The sequence below is a fragment of the Marmota marmota genome, unplaced genomic scaffold, assembly GCF_001458135.2.
Source record: "Marmota marmota marmota unplaced genomic scaffold, marMar, whole genome shotgun sequence".
In the NCBI taxonomy this organism is placed as follows: Eukaryota; Metazoa; Chordata; class Mammalia; order Rodentia; family Sciuridae; genus Marmota; species Marmota marmota.
In genome coordinates this window covers 935,384-958,887 of record NW_026000171.1, presented here as the reverse complement: position 1 = coordinate 958,887, position 23,504 = coordinate 935,384, and the positions used below count along the sequence as shown (strand labels likewise).

Below are 23,504 nucleotides of genomic sequence, written 5' to 3'. Positions count from 1 at the left end.
AGGTGAATCAAAAACATTAGATTATGACAGAATAGAAATTGAAAAGTACAAAAACACAGAAAAATACACAGAGTAAAGCACAGAAATATAAGGATAGAAACCATAAACAGGGACTTGAGAGACATGGTGAGAGAACCTAACATTCCTATGTAATCTATAAGTTTTAGATATTTAAGGCCACTATAATAGTGCTAAAAGTACAACTTAGAGAATACACAATTTCAGATATTCAATACACATATAGCTTTAAAACATTTTCACAAAATTTTTGATGCTCTATATATTGACCTCTGGAGTCCATTTCTCCTTCCCTTGAATCTGGGCTGACCATTGTGAGCTGTCTATAAGCAATAGAATGTGGTGAAGCCAAAATGGCTTGACATAGAAGCCTAGCTCAGAAAGTCATAGCTCCTTCTCTTTGCTTTATGGCACATCTATTGTATAGAGACTATCATGTGGGAGAGACCATTTGCAGGTGGTTCTGTCAACAGCCCCCTGTTGAACTCCAAGCTACCAGCCATATGAATAAACTATCCTGGATTCCCAGCTTGGTTAAGTCTTCAAGTGATCTCAGTTCCCTATGACATTCAAGGGTAACATTATGACAGATCCCAAGAAGCAACAGCCAAGAGGCATTCCCAAATTCATGAGTCAGGTAATGATGAGAAAAAAAATGAAATATATTTTTTATTTGTGTTGCTCTTCCTTTCTCTTTCTTTCTTGCTTTCATTCTTTCAAATACCTAACTTACAGAATAAGCATAGAATTTTTAAGGCTGCTAGAAACAAATGTCATATTACAATTAGAGGAAAACCAATTTGCATCTCAGCTGATTTCTCAAACCAGACCCAAAATCTAGGAGGTCTTGGAATAATATACATCAAGCCTTCACAGAAAAAGGATGTCAACCAAGAATACAATACCCAACAAAATTAAGCTTCATATTTGAAGATGAAAACAAAACCTTCCATGATAAACAAAATTAAAAAAAAATCACAACTAAAAATCTTCCACTACAGGACATTCTCAGAAAAATATTCCAGGAAGAAAAAAATGAAAAATAAAAGTGAAAATCAGCAAAGGGAGAAGGGGGTAAACTAAATCAAATTAAAGTCCAGAAATAAAACAATATGACTGGGAATACAAATCATATCTCAATAATATATTTAAACATAAATAGGCAAAACACATCAATCAAAATACATAGACTGGCATATTGGATTAAAATAACACAACCCAACAATATGCCTTCTCCAAGAGACTCACCACTCACGCAAAGACATTCACAGACCAAAAGTGAAAAGATGGGAAAAATTATATCATGTAAACAAGTAGGGATTTCTGTCCTCATATCAGGTAAAGTGAACTTCAAGTCAAACCCAATCAGAAGGCACAAAGAAAGACATTTCATACTGCTTAAGGGAATGATACATATGTAAGACATTGCAGTTATAAATATTTATGCCTCAAAAAAGGCAGAATCTATTCACATGAAACAAATTCTTCTCAACTTCAAAAAAGAAATAGATCACAATAGTATAATACTGAGTGAATTTAACATTCCTCTATCACTACTGGATAGATCCTCCAAAGAAAACCTAAAGAAACCATAGAACTAAATAATGTAATCAATAATTTAGAGTTTAAAGGCAGATATAGAGTATTTCATCCATCAATGATTGGAGACACTGTCTTCTTAGCAGCACATTAATAATTCTCTAAAATAGACCATATTTTATGCCATAAAGCAACTCTTAGAAAATACAAAAAATTAGAGATAATTCCTTGCTTTCTATCTAGTCATAATAGAATGAAATTAGAAATCAATGATATAATTTAAAAAAGAGAAGCTACTTTAACATCAGAAGATTAAATAATGCACTACTGAATGACCAATTGATAGCAGAAGAAATCAAGGATTAAACAAAAAAATACTTAGGGGAAATGAAAATAATATCACAGCATATCAAAATCTCTGGGACACTATGAAGGCAGTACTAAGAGGAAATTTCATTGCATTGAACTCATTCAGTAAAAGAATATAAAGTAAAAAAAAATAAGTAACCTAACATTAAATCTCAAAGCCTAGAAAAAGAAAAATAAATCAACACCAAATTCAGTAGAAGACAGGAAAAAATAAAAATTAGAGCTGAAATCAATAAAATGGAAGCAAAATAAATAATTCAAAAATTCACAAAAATGAAAAGTTGGTTCTTTGCAAAAATCAACATAATGATAAACCTTTAGCAACTAAGACAAAGAGAGAGAAAACAAAAATTACTAAAATTTGTGTTGAAAAAGAAATATCACTGGAATACAGTGATAATCAGAAAGCATTTGGAAAATTTATACTCAAAAAAATAGAAAATCTTGAAGACACTTAAAAATTGCTAGAGACATATGACCTATCCAAACTGAATCAGGAGGACATACACAATTTTAACAGATCAATTTCAAGCATTGAAATAGAAGTCACCATGAATAGCCCCAAAATCAAGAAAAGCCCAGGACCAGATAGATTCTCAGCCATGTGCTACAAGACCTTGAAAGAAAATGAATATCAGTTTAGAATACAGTAAACATCAATAGTCCTCAAATTATTCCATGAAATAGAAAAGAAGGGAATCCTTCCAAACTCATTCTATAAAGCTACTATCACACTGATGCCAAAAACAGATAAAGACACATTAAGGAAAGAAAACTTCAGATCAATATCCCTGATGAACATGGATACAAAAATTCTCATTAAAAGTCTGGCAAATCTCATACAAAAATATTAAAATTAGTGCACCATGATCAAGTGGGGTTCATCCCAGGGATGCAAGTTTCATTCAACATATGTAATCAATAAATATAATTCATCACATTGATAGACATAAAGACAAGTATTATATGATCATCTCAACAGATGCAGAAAAAGCACTTAACAAAACACACATGGTTTCATGTTCAAAACACTAGAAAAATTAGGGATAGTAGGAACATCCTCAACATTGAAAAAGTTCTATATGTTAAATCCAAGGCCAACATTATACTAAATGGGGAAATACTGAAAGCATTCCCTCAAAGAACTGGAACAAGACAAGAATGCCCTCTTTCACCACTTATATTCAACATTGTCCTTAGAATTCTAGCCAGGGCAATAAGACAGAAGAAAGAAATTGAATAGATACAAATAGGAAGGAAAGAACACAAACTATCCCTATTTGCTGATGACATGACCTATATTTATAAGATCCAAAAAATTCCACCAGAAAACTTCCAGAACTAATAAATTATTTCTGCAAAGTAGCAGGATATAAAATTAACACCCATAAATCAATTATGTTCCTATACATCAGTGGTGAATACATCAAAAGAAATTAGGAAAACTATGCCATTCATAATGGCCTCAAAATTTAAAATATTTGGGAATCTATATAACAAAAGAGATGAAAGACCTCTACAATGAAAACTACAGATCATTATAGAAAGAAATTAAAAAACAATTTAGAACATGGAAAGATCTTCCATGTTTATGGATAGCAGAATTAACATTGCCAAAATGGCCATACTCTCAATTGCTCTGTACAGATTTAATGCAACTACCACTTAAAATTCCAATGGAATTCTTCATTGAAATAGAAAAATCAGTCATGAAATTCATTTGGAAAAATAATAGACCCAGAAGAGTCAAAGCAATCCTTAGCAATAAAAGTAAAGTGGGAGCCATCAAAATACCAGACCTTAAATTATACTACAGAGCTATAGTTACAAAGAGCATCTTGGTTTTGGCACTAAAACAGACAGGTAGACCAATGATACAGAGTAGAAGACACAGAGACAAACCCACATAAATGCAGTTAGCTCATACTAGACCAAGGTCCAAAAATATACACTGGAAAAAAGATAGCCTCTTCAAAAATGGTGTTGGGAAAACTGGAAATTCATATGTAGCAAAATATAATGGAGCCCAAATCTCTCACCCTGCACAAAACTCAACTCAAAGTGGATCAAGGACTTAGGCTTGAGACCTTAAATCCTATGTCTAATAGAAGTAAAAGTAGGCCCAAATCTCCACCATGTCAGCTTCGAAACTATTTCCTTAACAAGACTTCTAAAGTTCAAGAAGTAAAATCAAGAAACCACAAGTGGGATAGATTCAAACTAAAATGCTTCTTCTCAGCAAGGAAACAATTAAAAATATGAAGAGAGAGCCTGCAGATTAGGAGAAAATCATTGTCACCTGCATTAATCTCCAGGATAGATAAAGATCTCAGAAATTTAACACACCCTCACCAAATAACACAATAGATAAATGGGCTAAGGTACTGAACAGACATTTCACAAAATAAAAAATACAATTGGTCAACAAATATATAAAAAGAATTCAACATCTCTAGTAGTTAGAGACATGCAAATTAAAATTACACTGAGATTTCATATCACTTCAGGTGTAATGGCAATTATCAAGAATACAAGTAACACACAATTAATTTTGGCAAGTATATGGGGAAAAGTATACTCATACAATGTGCTTATGCAAAGTGGTATAGAGATTCCTCAGAAAATTTAGAATGAAACCACAATTTGACTCAGTTTTCCCACTGCAGAGCATATACCTGAAGGACTAAAAATCAGTATGCTGTAGCTACACAACACATCAAAATTCATAGCAGCTCAACTGACAATAGCTAAGCTATGGAACCAACATAGATGTCTTTATACTATATATACTATATAAAATATGATATATATATATATATATATATACACACACACACACACACACACACACACACACACACATTGGAATATTACTCAGCCATAAAGAAGAATGAAATTATGCCATTTGGCAGTAAATGATTGAACGGGTGATTATCATGCTAAGTGAAATAAGCCAATCACCAAAAAACAAAGGCTAAATGTTTTCTCTGATATGCAGGTGCTAATTCACAATAAAGTGTGTGGGAGCTAGGAAAGAATAGAGTTACTTTGGATTATACAGAGGAGAGTGAAAGGAGGGGAAGTTATATAAGGGTAGTAAGGATAGTAGAGTGAATCAGACATTATCACCCTATGTGCATTTATGATTACATGACTGGTGTAACTCTACACCATGTACAATCAGAGTGTTAGGATGGCCTTAGGCCTGAGCCTAAGCAACTCCATTTTAAAAACTCCAGTTTGAAACCTGCAGTTTCACCAGGCAACACCCACAGATCCCTCCAGTACGGCCTCAAACAAGTTACTTCCTCTCACCCTGATAAACAGAGTGAAGCCACTGGCAGGCTGTCCTCCCCTGATAAGAGGGGAAGGTGAGAAGATCAGGGTGGAGACCATCAGACCAGATGTTTCTGACCCCAGAGTAAATGATGTGACTGAGAAAACTGGTGGTAGCTGATAAAGACTGAAAGGGGGGTCACCCCCCCAAATTTTAGTATAAATAATAGAGCAAATGAATAGGAATTCAGCCAACCGAAACAAGAATGCACTCCAGCTGGAGAGCCCGATGAGGATCTGACATTCCATCACTTGTCATCATTTCCTGAGCCTCTGTGTGATCCTCTCTGCTCTCAAACTCTACCGCCTTTTCTGGACCTTGGTGAGAGCCGCAACTTCTCCCTACAACCCTCTCCTCAACCGGTCGTCCACTCCAATCCAGGAAAAGCCTGCCTTGGTTCTGGACCTGGTCATCGTGGTCTGAGTGAGTGTGCATCTACTGGACATAAAGCCTAAGGCTTAAGACATTTTGACTTAGCATGCAGAGGAAATGTCTCTCATTAGCCTATCATGATTAGGTGTGTTTTGCAGTGCTTAGAATTAATCTAGAACAGTTTGCTGTGCATTGATTATGTCTATTGTAGTGCCTAGCATTAAGTATTGTTGTTTGCTTGATTAAGAACCTATAGAGTGAAATTGTATTGAGTACTTTTAGTGAATAAAGCATTGAAAGGGGCAGAAGCACGTGAACATTTTTTATTTCTCCCCTCGACTGCATATGTCACAATTTTGCCCCCTCGCAACAGAGAGGAATGAGAATTTATACTCCAGATATGTATAATACATCAAAATACATTCTACTATAATGTAGAGTTAGTAAGAAAAATAAAAATAATAATAAAAGTGTTTGAAGCAAATGTGGTAGTAAAAGTTTAAGATTTGAGATAACTTTGCAGAACAAAATGTGTGTTCCTTATCTTACTCTGTTTTTCTGTGTGCTTAAATTATATAGGTAATAATAAACTTTTAGCCTTTGTCAATCAAAAAAAATTCCTCTGAATTACATTTGACAGGGTCTGACAAATGAATTTTCACCGAGAAGAATCATATTACACAAAGGAATGTCTCTTATTTCTATTCTGCTCTCCATGCTGTCTGAACTTAGAAACATGTCACTCAAGTACCAGTCAGCACTGACCTTTCTTACCTGAGCAGACCACAGAGGCTGTGTTTCCATGGGCACAGGCAGGAACACCCAGGGCAGTCACAGGGCAATTCCACAGGAAGGACTCAGATCCTGAGCAGTGGAATCGGTCTCTCCATATCTCATCTCCTCCTTCTATAAAGTACTCTCCCTTTGGGGTGGAGATGGCAACTCCACAGCCCAGCTGACGGCAAACAACATTGGCATTGGCCATATTCCAGTGGGAGGCACAGAGTGATCTCCAGCCTCCAGAGGTCTTCATCTCCACTTGACCCTCACACTGAGAGCTGCCATTTTTCATGAGCCTGACTTCTGTGTACTCTGGCAGGAGAAGACAGGATTTCAATAACATCGCACGTTTGTTACCACATCAGAGTGTGCAAAAAGGTTAAAGTCCTGATGTGGGTCTCACCTGAGCAGACAACTTGCACAACCCCTCTGTGGGGGCAGCTGCCTGCAGGACAGGGCACTCTGGGGCAGAACCAGAGCTCAGGCTCCCATCCCTTACACTGGAACTCTTCAGCCCAGACCAGTTCACTGGCCACTCTGAGGGGCAGGTCCAAGAGAAAAGATGCAGCCTTGCCACACCCCAGCTCTGCACAGATGACCTGGGCAGTGGGTAATGTGAAATTCCCATAAGATACTGGAGTCCATCCTCCTCCAGAATTCACTTCCACTTGCCCAGAGCAAGGTCCACCTCCTCCATCCAAACGCACAAATCCTGTGGAAGAACATAACCGTTACAATGGTTTGGAATTGGGAGCTACATGTCTCAGGAAAGCTGTGAAATATATATATATATTTGTATATAGCTGACAAATATATATATATATATATATATATATATTTGTATATAATATGAACATATTATTCTATGTATTACAATATACCTGTGTGTTTGTCTGTCTCTGTCTGTGTCAGTCTACCTCCTTTTTAATAAGCCCTATCCCCTGAATTTGAACTCACTGTAGAAAAAGAGTAGGATTAACTTTTCACTCTTTTATCCTCAGAAACTTTCAGTTCACAAATAATCATTACAACTAAGTTAACATTTGTTAAAAAATGGAAAAATTCAAAATGTATCAAAAATGACAATTTATATTAATTTCCCACTTAGAGATGAGAAAATATCCCACTAAATAGTGTGAGACAGAGATGGAAAGTAGGTTATGGTGACTAAGATAATCTGGCTTCTTTGCACCACCCTTCCCATTAAATAAAACAGAGAATTTAGAAGTAAGATAAGCTGGGCAAGGTGGTGTATGCCTATAATCCCAGTGTATCTGGAGGCTGAGCCAGGAGGATCTCAAGTTCAAAGCAGCCTTAGTAATGGCAAGGTGCTAAGCTACTAATTGGTCAGTCTGTTTCTTTCTAAATAAAATACAAAAAGGGCTGGGGATGTGGCTCAGTGATTGAGTGCCCTTGAGTTCAATCTCTAGTACCTCTCCACCCCCAATAAGAAGTAGCATCAGAAGTTGTCAAGATGTTTGAAGATGCTTATTTGCCTTTTTGTTTTGTTTCAAGGGATCATTCTGTTTCTAATAAGCAGAATTGGAAGAAGCCATTAGACATCTATTGAAGTTGATCAGGAAGTGATTTTGAATATTTATTCCGAACTTTGGGGCAAAATCTGACTACAGATATGCAATTGTAATGTAATTGTAGGTTGATGTCCTGAAGAAGGGAATCCTTTCTCTGAAAAATAACATGTTCAATAATTTTTCTTTTCAAAGTAAGTCATCAAAATGGAATTTACCCAGTGTGGGTAAAAATGCCTCCAATGGGAAAGGATAAAAATTCAGCAGAGAGGTCTTCAAAGGAGACACAATCTGAACTTTCCTCTTAGGCCTGATATAGGAGAAAGGTGTACAAAGACAATATTAAGAGTCTGCTTTCCTGTTTTGTTATTCACAACACTAGCATGTTTTCAGAATTTGTCACTTTCCAGATGTGTTTCTAGGTGCTGTGTTTGTATATTTAAAGAAAATAATGTCATCATCTTTGTAGAGCTTTACATCCAGTGGGGAGAAACCCAGTTTTAAGCCATTTGATGTTTGTGAGTCACTGGGTGAAAAAGGAATAAAAATTGCATCTGCAGAAAACTATTGATTTATATGAATCATTCTCACTTGAGTAAATTAAAAATTGCATCCATTTATATCCTTGTCTGATCTTTTGCTCCGTAGACACATTGTTCCTCTGAGCCTTTTTCAGGTTTCTTCTGAGAGTATCATCCAATAGACCTTTTCTTCCTCTATTCCAATCTTCTCAATACCTCAGCTTTGAGTCACTCTTGCAAATCATTTTCCTCCTGAAATGAGGAATGTACTGAGGAGTGTACTGAATTCACACAATGTACACAGGTTGCCCTTCCTACACCAGGGTCTTAAGTATAGCTAAGGTAATTCTTATGTGCTCTTTGTCAATCTTTGAAGGCTATCCCCCAGATCCTGTAAGCTTCTTCTGTATTCTTCAGAAAATTCCCATGCATGTTATGTCAAATGTAAAGATTTAATTCACTTTTTATGGCTAAATAGTATCCCATTGTATTTCATTTATTTGTCCATTTATCAGCTAATGGGCATTTAGATTATTTCCATTTCTTAGCTACTATGAATAGTGCTGCCAGAAACATGGGAGTCCAGATGTCTCTTTAACATGGTGATTTCACTTCCTTTGGACATATGCTGAGCATTGGGATTGCTGTATCATATGGTAATTTGTGGGCACCGGATGTTTGATAATGTCTTTGTACCTCCCTTATTTCTGAAGGATAGAATTTCTGGATTCAATATTCTTGATTTGCAGGATTTTCTTCAGATTTATGAAAATCTCATGGCACTCACTTCTGACCTATATGTTTACTGTTGAGAAGTCTGCCATCAGGTGAATTGGAACTGCTTATATATGTTATTTCTTTTTTTCTCTCTTGATGTCTGAGAGTCTTTATCTTTCATCTTTGAGAGCTGTATTATAATTTATGTTGATAAGAATCTGAGGCTCCCAGTCATAACTGCTCAACTAACTTTTCACTGTCATGCAAACACTCAACTCTCTCCATGTTACGCTGCTGGGGGTTGAGGAGGAATGAGGTAGGTGACCACCAATGCTGCAAATGTCCATTTGTCTGTTGTCACATCCTAAAGCCACAGCCTGCCAAGGACTTGGGAGGGACAAAGAAACTAAATACTATGAGCTGCCTACTGCTGAGGTGGACTCAAGTCTCCAAATTCTTGCAACCAGCCACAGGTGCTGCAGGCTCTTCTTGACTCTGTCCCACCAGCACAGAGGTTGCTTTGTTATCTCCCCTTCTACATTTGAGACCTCTAATTCTTACTTGGTGCTGGGTATGATCATGGTGGGCCTGGACTGAACTTCAAGACAAACTCCTATGCCAACTCTCTGCCTGGTCCTCTAAGGAGTCTTGCTTTCTCTGATTCTGCTAGAGGTTGGAATAGTTGTGGTGGAGACAGTCTCTTTGCTGCCCAACTGAACACAGTTCCAGAGTCTCAGTGTAAGGTTACTGGCAAGGGGACAGTACTGTTGGGCTCTGTCAGGCACCAAGTTTCACTATGGCAGGCATAATCCTGGGTTTCAAGTGTAAGGTCTGGGTTTAATTCCCTTTCCATTTCCCAAGAATGCATTTCCCTTCATGTTGGGCTGCTTGAGGTTGGGAAATGGGCAAGTCTTATCTTCCTTCCTTCTTCAATGTGTCTTTTCTTTTTATTGTAGTAAAAGCAGGCGCTCATCTAGGTTATTGTCTCTTATGAAGCCAGTTTGGTGTGTGAATAACAATTAATATGGTGCATTTGTGGGAGATCATTGAACAACCATCCCGGTTCTAGTCCTAAACTATATAACATCTTACTATAATACATATGCATTAATATTTTATTACATCTAACATTAATCTGCCAGCACAGAGTTAAATCCATATCCCAAGTATAAGTTTATTGCTTTGAAAAAGAAATGTAGAAACAATCTATTGTAGTGATGATGGAAGGGATATCTGTGACTCAGAACATTTCATAGTTCTCTGGCCCTTCCTACCAATGAGTTGATAATTCTGATGTCTAAATCTGGAAAGAAGAATTGCAAGTTTGCAGTAATCCATAATTCCCCTGTGATGTGTTTAATCCCATCCCTGTGCCCATACACCTACTAACCCAGTGCAAAACTGTTTCTGGCTATACATATATAAACACTTAATTCAACTGAAAAAAAGTGAACCCCATTCTTGTCTGTCTTTTGAAAAGATTATATGCATCGTAATTTATAGGTAACCATACAAATAGTAAATCATAGAACCAGAATTATGAAGATGATTTTATGTGGAATAATTCTATAAAGAAACCTTATCTTGTCAAGTATGACTGCCGAGAAAAGACACTACCTGAGATTTACAAGAAAGAATTAAATAAAGCCCATCATATACTGCTGTTTTGAGTAACCAGCATTCATGGGGACCTCTTAATCCTCCATGGCTCATCTGTCTCTTATTTCCCCAAGATCAGATAAACACGTTTGGTCCTTTCCATTCTCTTATGCTGTGGAGAATGTTCAGACCCTACCTGAGCAGATGACACTTGCATCCTCACTGTGTGCACAGTTGTGCTGCCCCCAGCCATGAGATGGGCATTTCCACACTTGGTCCTCCTCTCCTGTGCACTGCAGCTGGCTCAGCCAGATGGGCCCTGATCCTTCCCCAAATTGTGCATGGTGCATGGCATCAATGGCAACTCCACAGCCAATTTGTCTGCACACCACATGGGCATCTCTCAGGTCCCATCTCTCATCACAGACAGTGCCCCAGGAATGTTGGTGAAGGATCTCCACTCTGCCTGCACAGCGACTGCCACTGTCCACCAGGCGTAGCTTTGGGGTCTCTGAGGAGAAAACAATTATGTCAATGGTTGTATTTACAAAGCAAAAGAGGAGGATTTTCTTGTCCTATGCTATTCCACCCTCAACAAATCAGTTGGTGGAATCCACTTTCAGATTGCAGAGCTTGCTGTGTAACACATGGAGTCATTTACACCAGGGCAGCAGCTAAGTTTCAATTCCTACCAAAATGAGTAGAAGAATCAATTATGTAAAAAATAAGAAAAGAGATTAAACACAGTATAATATAGTTAGATGTCTAGGTACAAATTATTATGTAGCTGCTATCAGAGTTAAACTTATTATTTGCAGAGTTCTCCATAGGATCTGGTAACACAATTCTAGAAATGTTACATTTCCTATCCTGAGTAGTTAAAAGTCTTTTTCTCAATGATTTCTAAAGGTCAATGGGGCCACCATCTGGTTCTTATAGAGCGCACACACTTGAGTGCTAATGGCCTAATATATGGAAGGATAAGAACACAGTAGGGAGAGTAAGAAACTGGGATGAGATTAAGAAACTGGGAGTTAAAATATCAGCATGCAGGAGATCTGAGAATTTGTAAAATAACATGTTATAGAAAGGGCAAAAGCACATGTGAGAGAAGCAAACTGGAATATGGGCCAGTGTGGATGGTCCATCAGAGGTTGGATTCAAATTCAAATAGAATAGCAGGATAATTTCATATTATAACAAGATACAGTACTTGTCCATGATTCAGCAGTCCTTGCCTAGTCCAGTACAGGCAGGCAAGGAGGGCATGGAGTGATGTAGTTAAAACATGAGTTAGGTAGTTAAAACAACCATTCTTGTCATTGACAGATAAAGAAGAGACTAGGGAATTGAGAGTACTTGAAGGGGAAGGATTATAATGGAGCATCATGTTGTCTAATCAGGGTAAGAAGAACATGTGCAATCATGAGGAGAGTGGAAACCTGGGAAACTGATAAAGGAAAATGTTTGTAATATGCATGAGGATGAAATATCTGGAAAAGGAGCATCAAGAATATGTGCCATAAGGAAAAGAAGCAATAGTCAGAGAGGGAACAATGCAATCAAGATCTCAACCTGGACAGTTAGTGATGGTCAATAGTGTGGCCATACAGGGAGATGCAATGTAAGTGGAGTGCTTCAAAGGGAGAAAGCCAATAATTGAGAGTCCAGGATGTTATCTCAGTTGTGTGCAAGGTTCCTGGAAGCACCGGGAACAGGAGACAGAGGAGCCTGAGGAGCCTAGTACTTCAGACTTCCTGGATGAGGGGAATGACCAAGCTGGAGAGTGACACCAAAAGTGCTGGCAGGTACCACCTCATGGGCAAAATCAAACTGTTGGACATGGAGAAAAAGAAAAGAATTCATTAAAAATTACAGGGCACAGCAGAAATATTCTAAGAATAGCGTGGATAATTACAAACTTAATTCTAAGATTTGACATAGAAATAAAAAGCATGTTGAAAAGGAAGCACAGAGCCTCCAAATGACAAGAACTTCATTGTTCTCAGAGGACAGCCAGGTTTTTATCAGAACAAGAAAATTAAGGGGACATTACAGGTCTTAAAAACATTAGAAGATGATAGGCTTCAATTTCCAATAGGTCCCATGGAACGTTTTCTGGGAGAGGGATGAAGTGGGCATAAGTTTGCAGTAGCATATGGATAAAGGCTCAGAGGAGGTAATATCAACCAAGATCACTGGGACTGTGAGGAGGTGACTTCAAAGAAGAAAATAAGGGGAGACCAGGCCCCTCATCTCACAGCAGTTCCCCATGATGTGGCAGAGGGGAAGATTAACAAACATCTTTTCAACAGGATTATTATTTGGGACATGCTTTGAAGAGGCCTTGAGCTCTTCCTACCCATCCAGGTAATCATGTATCACTCTTCTCATCCTCTTCCTCCTCTGCTCATGGTATCTCAAGGTCACTATGCTCCTCCCAAGTCAGTACTTACACTGATAAATCCTCTACTTTCTTCTCTCATTGAACCTTTAGTGCTCCTTAAGTTCTCAAAAAAATTTTTTCTCTTTTTTCCAAAATCACACATTTCCATAGCACCTTATACATGGTTGTGTAGTTGGGCTGGAGTGCAAACTCCATGAGGACAGGGGCAGTGTTTTCTTCTTGTGTCTGTCTTCCTGCCTGGAATTACTTTTCTACTTACATGTCACTTGATTACTTTCCATCAACAAAATAAACTGACAGGTATTCTGTCTGGTGTAGATGGATTTCAGAGTAAAGAGTCCAATATACTTGATTCCCCAAATTGTTCCCCACTGGTTTGAAAGTTGGAGGGAGATGAAGTGTTTACTCCTAACCTCAGTTTCCTCCTCTGAAATAAATGATCACCACGATACCTATCATCAGTTGATTGTGACGATTAAGCCACATTATTTGTGGTATGGTGGGGTGGGGAAAAAGTGATAGCACACAGTAAGCAATGTGTATTACTGAGGTCTAATCATTCACTCTCTCACTAAGGAAATACAGATTAATTAATATAATCTGAGACTGCATTAGCTAATTGCCAAGAATGTTTATCAGAGCCTAACTTGATGCTCCCATATGCTCAGTTCAGTCTCCGGTACTTTTCATATAAATTTCTATCATTGCAGATTTTCTTTTTTTTTTAAGATGAGAGAGAGAGAGAGAGAGAATTTTTTAATATTTATTTTTCAGTTTTCGGTGGACACAACATCTTTATTTTATTTTTATGTGGTGCTAAGGATCGAACCCAGCTCCCCACGCATGCCAGGGGAGCATGTTACCACTTGAGCCACATCCCCAGCCTGCAGATTTTCTTATATCTGCCTTTGAAACAGGATTTCAAGAGTTGGATAAAGTAAGCTCTATCCAGTATTCATTCTGTAGATTTATTTCAACTCATCCATTATATTTGAATATATAAAATTTTCCTGACAACAACCTACAGGCATAGGACAAACACATAAAAATAGACAGTAGGTCACCTCTACATGTGATATGAGCTTCCTCCTTTGCAGAGCAAGATTGGTGTTTCCAGGGATCAGAAGGACACTGCCAGAGAGAGGTATCAGTTTCCCGACAGTGGATTCCATCTACCCAGTGGGGTCTAGAACGTTCTCTGGGAGGAACCAAGAAATCCAGAGTCCCAGTGTCTCCACAGCCAAGTTGTCTGCAGATCATGGATAAGGTCATGGGTTCCATATGGCTGTGGCAGACACTGCCCCAGGTTTTATTATAGAAAATCTCCAGCCACCCAGCACACTTCTGGTCCTCGCTCACCAGCCTGAGGGCCAGGAACTCTGAAATGGAAAGGAGGAAAACAGGGCTCAGTGAGCATTCAACTCTTACTGCTATTTCTTCTTTATTCCTAATTAGTGAATGTTCATTGCTGACTCTGCTGAGTAAATGCCCACTAGGTGGAAGACTGGAATTTTTGTCCCTTTAACGTGTTTTGCCTACTTGTACCTCTCTTTCTGTTTCTACAACAATGTAATATTACCAAATGCATAGGCAGGAACAATGATCTGGGGACTCTGCAGGAAGTGAATTCTTTATCTGCTATCTGACTAACCATCTGACAGATCCTAAAAAATGAGTATAAACAGAGGGGTGGTAGAAGAGTGGAGCTCCAAATATGACTACTTCTTGATCCTGAGGGCTTGTGAATATTTGAGCTCACATTGCAAAAGGGCTTTTCAAACAAGATTAAGAAAAGAATCCTTTCTCTCTAGGCAAGATGGGACATGCTTGTATTCCAAGTTGATTGGAAGGCTAAAGCAGGAACATCTCATGTTCAAAGCCAGCCTCAGCAACTTAGTGAGGCTCTAAGCAATTTAATATGACTCTGTCTCAAAATAAAAAATAAACAAAAGTGCCATGGTTCTGCTCCAGTGGTTGAGTCCCTTGGTTCAAGCCCAGCACCAAAATAACAAACAAAAACAAAAACAAAATTAACAAAAGTATGCTTTCATTGTGAGATTATCCTGGATCATCCTGGATAGGATTTCCCCAATGTAATGATATACTTATACCTGTATCCTCACAAACAGATAAGCCATTCTGGCCCTCACTAGAGTGTGATGTGAACATGGAATGATGAGACGGTTGAAACAATTTGAGTTGAAGAAGGAAGGGGTCATACAAGGAAGTCAGGTAATTTATAGAAGTGGAAAAAGGTAAGAAAAAGAGAATTCCCAGAGCTCCAGCTGTTGCAGCCTGCTGTCACCTGTTGATAGCCCACACAGACCCAGCTCAGTCTTCTAACCTACACACTGTAAGGTGATAAATTTGTATTGTTTTAAGACCCTCAGTCTATGGTAACTTGTTACAGAAGAAATAGAAGACTAATTCAGTGGGTCAGGATGTTGCACTGGCAGGTAACAGAAGAGTGATGACTGCTTTAAATGGACACTGTAGAGAAAGACTGTGTCAGGGGACAGTGCTGAGATGGAAGGAGCAGAAGTTCAGCTGCTACAGCAGGAAATGGAAGCGCCTCATCTTCTCCTCTGCTGCAGGGACAGGAATTGTGAGAGGCACCACCTCATCTTTGCCCTGTCAGCAACTACCCAATACCAGCCCTAGGGCTCAGACACCATCCTGCAGACCCTTCCAGCCTATGCACAAAATGTATCACAGACCTGAGCAGATGACTCCAGCATCTTTCTTGTGACTACAGTTGTGCTGTCCCCAGCCCTGGGAAGGGCACTGCCACACATGGGCCTCCTGTCCTGTGCAGTTCAGCTCATCCAGCCAGATAGGCCCTGATCCCTCTCCAAAGTGAGCAGAGATGGTGGCCTCCAGGGCCACTCCACAGCCCAGCTGTCTGCACACCACGTGGGCATCACTCAGGTCCCAGCTGTCATCACAGATGGAGCCCCAAGAGCCCTGCTGCAGGATCTCCACTCTCCCTGCACAGTGACTTCCCCCATCCACCAGGCGGAGCTGTCTGCTGTCTGAGGAGAGACAAGGTCATGTCAGTGGGCATTTGCACAGGGAATGGGAAGCCTTTGGTGCTGGGATCCTTGCTCACCTGAGCAGTTGTCAGAGTGGCCCTCTGAGGCTGCAGAGCTTTCTGGGTCAGAACAGGAGTCATTGCACTGGGACAGCAGCTGGATCTGGTTTCCTACAGATGGGAGTAGAGAGCAGAAAACTGAATTAAACTTGACAATAATCCAGTGATGGCATCTGAAAGCTGTAGCCCATGATCAGTAACTTCCTATCTCCTATTCAAGGATTCTGCTTCTGCTTCTGAGACACACTTCTCTCTTCAATGAAGTGTAAATCTAATAAAGTCCCAGGAATGACTTTAGGAAAGTGTGAATAAAGCTCCCAGGGAAGCAAGACTTAGGAGTCAAGTTCAGAGAAAAATAAAACTATATTTAGCTATTTTTCCATGGAAGCATTTGGGCATTCAAAGGTAGTAGGTGACACTCTGAAAATCTCAGCATGTTTGCCATTTTTTCCTGGGAGTACACAAGTAAAATTTACATTTAAACAAAGAGGAGGAATCATATTTAAACAACCAGGAAACTTGTATAATATTTTATAAAAGAATATTTGTCATAAAGATGGTGCATCTTGGTAGAAAATAACAAAAATCCAATAAATATTTGTGAGTGATGTATAACTAAAAAGCACCAAGTAAAATGAACCTATATAGTCAGTAGCTAAAAATAAGAAACCAGAGGATGAGTCTAACAATACTGTAGGTTAACATGAAATAGAAAAATTAAGTGCATTAACATGGGAAAACACAGAGTGAAAAACAGAAAGACAAAACCATAAGAAATATAATAGGATACTAAGAGAGTTTGTGAGAGAACTTAACATTCCTATATACTCTACAAGTTTTAGATATTAAGACCATAATTGATTGCACAAAAATAAAATTAGATAATACACAAAGTGAGATATTTAACACACTTGTAGTTTTGAAAATACCCACAAAATCTGTGACATTCTATTGACCTGTGCTATCCATTCCTCCTGCCCTCCCATCTGGGCTGACAGTGGTGAGTTGTCTATAATGTCTACAAGCAACAGAATGAAGTGAAGCCAGCACAGCTTGACTTAGGAACCTAGATAAGAAAGTCAGGCCTCCTCCTGTGACTTGGTAGGATGTTTGCTTAATGGGAAATCTACTCTGTAGAGACTATCATGTAGGAGAGAACATTTGAGGTGGTTCTGTCAGTAACCCCAGTGAACTTTAAGCTACCAGCCATGTGAATAAACTGTCCTGGATTCCCAGCTTGGCCAAGTCTTCAATGACCTCAGCTGCAGATGAGATCAAGTGTAACCTAATGAGACCACAAGAGACAACTGCCAAGAGTCCTTGCCAAATTTATGAATCTGGAAATTATGGGCAAAATGAAATATATTTTTACTTGTGTTGCTATTTTTTTGGGGGGGGCAGTGATGCATTAAAAAACTATAGCAACTAGGACAATGATATTTACTGTGAAACAGCAATCATACATTTCCATATTTTGTGGGGCATTATTCACAATAGCTATAGTATGGAATCACATGTCCATTGCAAGAGAAATTCATAAAGAGAATGTGGTATAAATATGACCATAAAAGGAATGGTGTCTTGCCTTTTGCATCAAAATAGATGGAATCATAGGACATTAAGTTCAACAACCAAGACACAGAGAGACAAGTACCACACATTCTCCATCATATGAGGAAGCCAACAGGTTATTTTATGGAAATTGGCAATGACACTGTGGTTATATAAATAGTCTTGATAATATTTCAAGAATAATGAAATATCTTATTCACCTACTCTTAACTAGTCAGTCAGAAATATTTTACATATTCAAGGAAAAATGTGGCAGGGAGAGGGGATAATGTAGAAAAAGTAATAGCATTGGGGAATCAGGGTCAGGGTCATCTGGGAATTTTGTGCTATCTTTGAAGATTATTCAGAATTCTCAAATCATCAAGAAAAATAATGAAATAAGTGAAAGAGGAAAAGGAAAACAAAGCCACCAAAAAAGTGAATGTGAAAACTAGTTGTGATGTTTAGATACTGGGTATCCCAGAAAAGCTTATGTGTGAGTCAATGAAAAGTTTACAAGTGAAATGATTGGGTTAGGAATATCTTAACTTAATCAGCACGTTAATCCTTGTTAGTATTAACTAGGTGGTGATAATAGTCATATATGTTGTGGCTGGATAAGATGGGTCCCTGTTGGCATGATTTTGGGATTTATATGTTGTCTTTGTTGAGCAGAGTTTTCCCCATTTCTGCTTCTTGGTGGCCATCTGCTGACCTCCTTTACCCTGCTTCACTTTTCCTCCATGATATTCTACCTTACCTCCAACCACAAGGAATGGAGTAGGATATCTATGGACTGAGACTTCTGAAACCTTCGGCTTCAAAATAATTTTTTTCTCCTAAAATTGTTCTTGTCAGGCCTTTCTGTCACAGTACAAAAAAGAAGACTAAAACATTAAATGTCCTAGGACATTTTACTAAAAGAAACTCATAAAATAACATCAAAAACATAAAACACCAATAGTATACCTAGTGAAAGTTACATTTAATTTCTGAGGGAAATTAGAGATATACCATGTACATTAATTAGCTCCATATTGATGTTTAGGTCAAATCCAAACTTAATCTAAAGAGCATCATTCTATTATTGAATTAAATATATCATGTTGTTTGTAAAATGTGTTTGAAATGCAGAAGATCAAGCATGACCAATGTACTGGCCTGGAAAAACAACACAATTAGTGCAGTTACTTTAAAGAAATCTTTACAAAAGTTAATCAGACATGCTATAAAGTTATAGTTAAGGAGGTGTGCATAGCTACAAGCCTAGAAAATGATAGAATGGAATGGAACAGAGCATAGAGCAAGAGTCAGTAATATCTGCACCCTGTGTATTTCAACCGTGACGCAGCAGTGTGGAAAAGGCTTTTCAGTAATGATTCTGAGTCAATTGGATATCCAAACAATGATGTGAAAGTTTTTTCACAACACACACTATATAAAATACCAATTCCAGAAAGATTGTTCAACTATATGTAAAAGAAATGTAACTAAATATGCACAAGGTACTCTTGAAGAATATTTTTTATAATCTTATGATAATTAAGTTCTTTTTAAAAGGACACTAGAACACTATAAGTGCAGCAAATGTTGATATGCTGTGCTTCATAAAGAACAAGAATTTGACTCCAGAAAGAAGACCATATAAAGAGGGGGCATATGAAAGGACAAGGGTTAATAAAGATAAACAAATATATCCATATTTGCATCAAACAATATTGACAATGGTAACTTGTAGGATAATTATTTGGGTACTCAAAAAGTGCAAACAACTCAAATCTCCACATCATTTGAATTATCAATTTATGATCCTGTAGTTATTTGCAGAAAACTCTACAAAAATAAAAATAGGACTCAGCTAAAAATAAAAACATGGGTAAATTGTAAACATTATGTTGAGTCAAAGAAGACACAAAAAGAGAACATGGTGCATGATTTTACATGAAGCTCAAAATCTGAAGAAAATATTCTTTGGCAACAAAAGTTAGATACAGTGTACTTTTTTGGAGGGGAGGAAGGCACAGTGACTGGAGGAATGTGAGAGTGACTTCTGGGAGCTGCTGCTGCTCTCTGATAGTCCAGGGTGAGGAATGTGATAAAGCTGTCATTCATTGTTATATAGTGTTATGTATGAATTTCAATAAATTATAATTCTTACTTAAAACCAATCTTCTTAATATTTTTGACAGGGCTGAAAGATGAGTGATAATTAAGAATCATAATTCACCACAAAATGTCTCATTTTTGAAGTCAGCTCTCCATGCTGTTTGCTCTTAAAGAAATGTCACTCAAGTACCAGTCAGCCCTGCCCTCTCTTACCTGAGCAGACCACAGAGGCTGTGTTTCCATGGGCACAGGCAGGAACGCCCAGGGCAGTCACAGGGCAATTCCACAGGAAGGACTCAAACCCTGAGCAGTGGAATCGGTCTCTCCAGATCTCATCTCCTCTTTCCACAAAGTATGCTCCCTTTGGGGTGGAGATGGCAACCCCACAGCCCAGCTGACGGCAAACAACATTGGCATTGGCCATATTCCAGTGGGAGGCACAGAGTGTTCTCCAGCCTCCAGAGGTCTTCATCTCCACTTGACCCTCACACCCAGAGCTGCCATTTTTCATGAGCCGAACATCTGTATATCCTGGCAGAAGACAAGGTTTAGCAACATCCCACATTTTTCTTATCCCCATAGATTGTGTAGGGAGGTTAAAGTCCTGTTGTGAGTCTCACCTGAGCAGACAACATGCACAGCCCCTCTGTGGGGGCAGCTCCCTGCAGGGCAGGGCACTCTGGGGCAGAACCAGAGGCCAGTCTCCTGCCCCTCACACTGGAACTCTTCAGCCCAGATCTGTTCACTGTCCTCTCTGAAGGGCAGGTTCTCCAGGACAGATGCAGCCTTGCCACACCCCAGCTCTGCACAGATGACCTGGGCTGTGGATAATGTGAAATTCCCATCAGATACTGGAATCCACTTTCCTCCAGAATTCACTTCCACTCGCCCAGAGCAAGGTCCATGTCCTCCAACCAGATGCACAAATCCTATGGGAGAAAAAACAAACAACAACATGTACCAGCCAATAGAAGGAGGAAGCTACAATTCACAAGTAATGCTGTGAAATCTTTTTGTTTTTCAGGATTGTGGTGTGGGGCTTGGATTCAACAGATGGTGCCTGAATGTGAATTCTTGGAGGAAGTGTGAGAAGACAAATTTTGGAGAAGGAATTTGTGAGGTCAATTCTAAATTGTTGATTCAAGAAATGAATATACACACTGCTCTACACACATGGGTATATGTCTAAGAAATTAATATACATAGTATGTAATAAGCTGTTTTCTTTTATATGGATATATTATTCTTTATATTATAAATGTATCTGTGTGTTTTAATCATTTTAATTTAATCATTTTAATCTAATGACTTTCTGTGAAGTCTATCTCCTTTTTAAAAAAAAATTAGATCCATATGTATCCACTGAAAGTGAACTCAATGAGAAAAAGACTAGGATTAATTTTTCACTATTTTATCCTCTGAAATTATCAATTCACAGATAATAATTCCAACTAATATAACATTAGCTAATGAATGAAAAAATCAATAGGTATGGAAACTGACAATTTATACTTATTTCTCATTTAGGCATAAGAAAAGAGCCCACTAAATAGTGTGAGGCTGAGATAGAAAACAGGTTATTGTGAGTAAAATAATCAAGGTTCTTTAAATCAATCTTCACATTATAGAAGAAAGAAAGGCCATTTATAAGTAGGAACAGAAGTTATGAGAGATTTGAGCTTAAGCATTGTTATTTTTTCTTTTATTTTGTGTTTTTAAGGGTTTATTTTGTTTATAATAAACAGAGTTCTAAGACTCCATTACACATCTACTGAAGCTGGTCAGGAAGTGATTTCAAGTATGGGTCCACATAATTTGGAGAGGTATTTGGTTATAGATATGAAACTGTAATGTAATAGTAATTTTATGTAGTAATGAAGTTCAACAAGGAATTCTTTCTCAAGAAAATAGCATGTTCCTTATATTTGTCCCCAAGTAAACCATCAAAGTGGAATGAAGATCAAAAGCATTGATCTAATTATTAAAATTCTTTCTTAAAATACTCCCTTTTCTCTCTGAAGCTGATGTATTAAAATGAAGTGAATGAGTAAAGTGTAACTACATTGATAATTTTAATTTCTATCATTATAGAGGAGTGATATAGTATACCTTACTTATAGAGTCAAAATGCAGATATACAAATTCCAAACTGAAATCACTAATCTTTAGGAGGTTATGTTTAAAAGAATATGACACCTACAGGAGCATCATAAAATCAGCCATCACTACAGTTGTCCAGTGACAGGAACAACAAAGACCAGCCTCCAGAACAGAAACCCGGCTGAATGAAGGCTCTGCCTGTGGATGAACCAGGTCTCCTTCTCTGTGAACTCTGGTTTCCACTCAGTTCCACATTCACATTAAAGGTCAACATCAGCACCACCAGAGGGCCACCAGGTTTGCATGACTGATTGTAGTTTAGGCTCAGATAGAAACACAAATTTGCCTAAAGTGACACTACCTCCTTTTTTATTTTCCTTTTTTAAAAATAGTATTTGACCCACTGCTAGCTTCCAAGAGTTAGAATGTCTCAGTGGAGATAAAATAACATTACATGCAAGTTTTATCTGAGATAATCCACTGGGATATATGAGTGTAGTGTTCTCTGGTTGAAATGTTATGAGGGTATGTTTGTCTTAGGCACTGAATTCTAATGGAATATCAAACCTTTGCAATAAACTTTTATATAATTTCCATTATTAAAAATCAGCAGAATTTTAGATAAAGAAATAGATCACCCAATGTAGGTTTCACCTTTACTCTTCTACTCTTCATAGATCAGAGAAAACTGATCCAGCTGTACAGCCTGAGAGAGGAAAGAGTAAAATTCATACAGTACATGTACTCAGACCATAACTGAGCCTCTATAATTGTGCTGAACAGAAATCCTGAGGTGTTCAGAGGGCAGTATTGTTGCAAACTCAGCAATACATTTATTTGTCTTTTAAAAAAGAGCTATTTTAATAAGAACTACTGAATGTAGAACCAATACAATTAACCAAATTCCATGAAAACTCCAAAGGACAAACACAGCAAAGAATAAAGTAACTTTGAGGTGACCACCCACAGAGCAGGCCCAGCGGCCTGCTGAGGGGCAGAGCCGCCCCCCACCCCCCGCGCCTGCCAGGTAGGCGGAACTGTGACCACCAACAGAAAAGGCCCAGTGGCCTGCGGAGGGGCAGAGCTTCCAATGACTCCTGCAAGGTAGGCGGGTCTGCGACCCACCAGCAGAAGAGGAGCAGCGGCCTGCTGAGAGGCAGAGCCGCCCCCTCCCCCCGAGCCTGCAAGGTAGACGGAACTGTGACCACCAACAGAACAGGCCAGACCTGCAACCCACAGACAGAACAGGCCCAGTGGCCTGAGGAAGGGTACAGCCGCCCCCCGCCCCGCGCCTGCAAGGTAGGCGGACCTGCGACCCACTGGCAGAACAGCCCCAGAGGCCTGCAGAGGGGCAGTGCCGCTGCCTGCGTCTGCAAAGTAGGCAGAACTGCGACCACCGACAGAACAAGCCTAGCGGCCCGCAGAGGGACAGAGCCGCTGCACGCGCCTGCAAGGTAGGCGGACCTGC

The 23,504-nt window shown here is 38.7% G+C and overlaps 1 pseudogene; it reads right to left on the bottom strand.

The window, feature by feature from the left end:
• Positions 1-23,504, bottom strand: part of LOC107154873 — a 146,942-nt pseudogene that overhangs the window by 46,923 nt on the left and 76,515 nt on the right.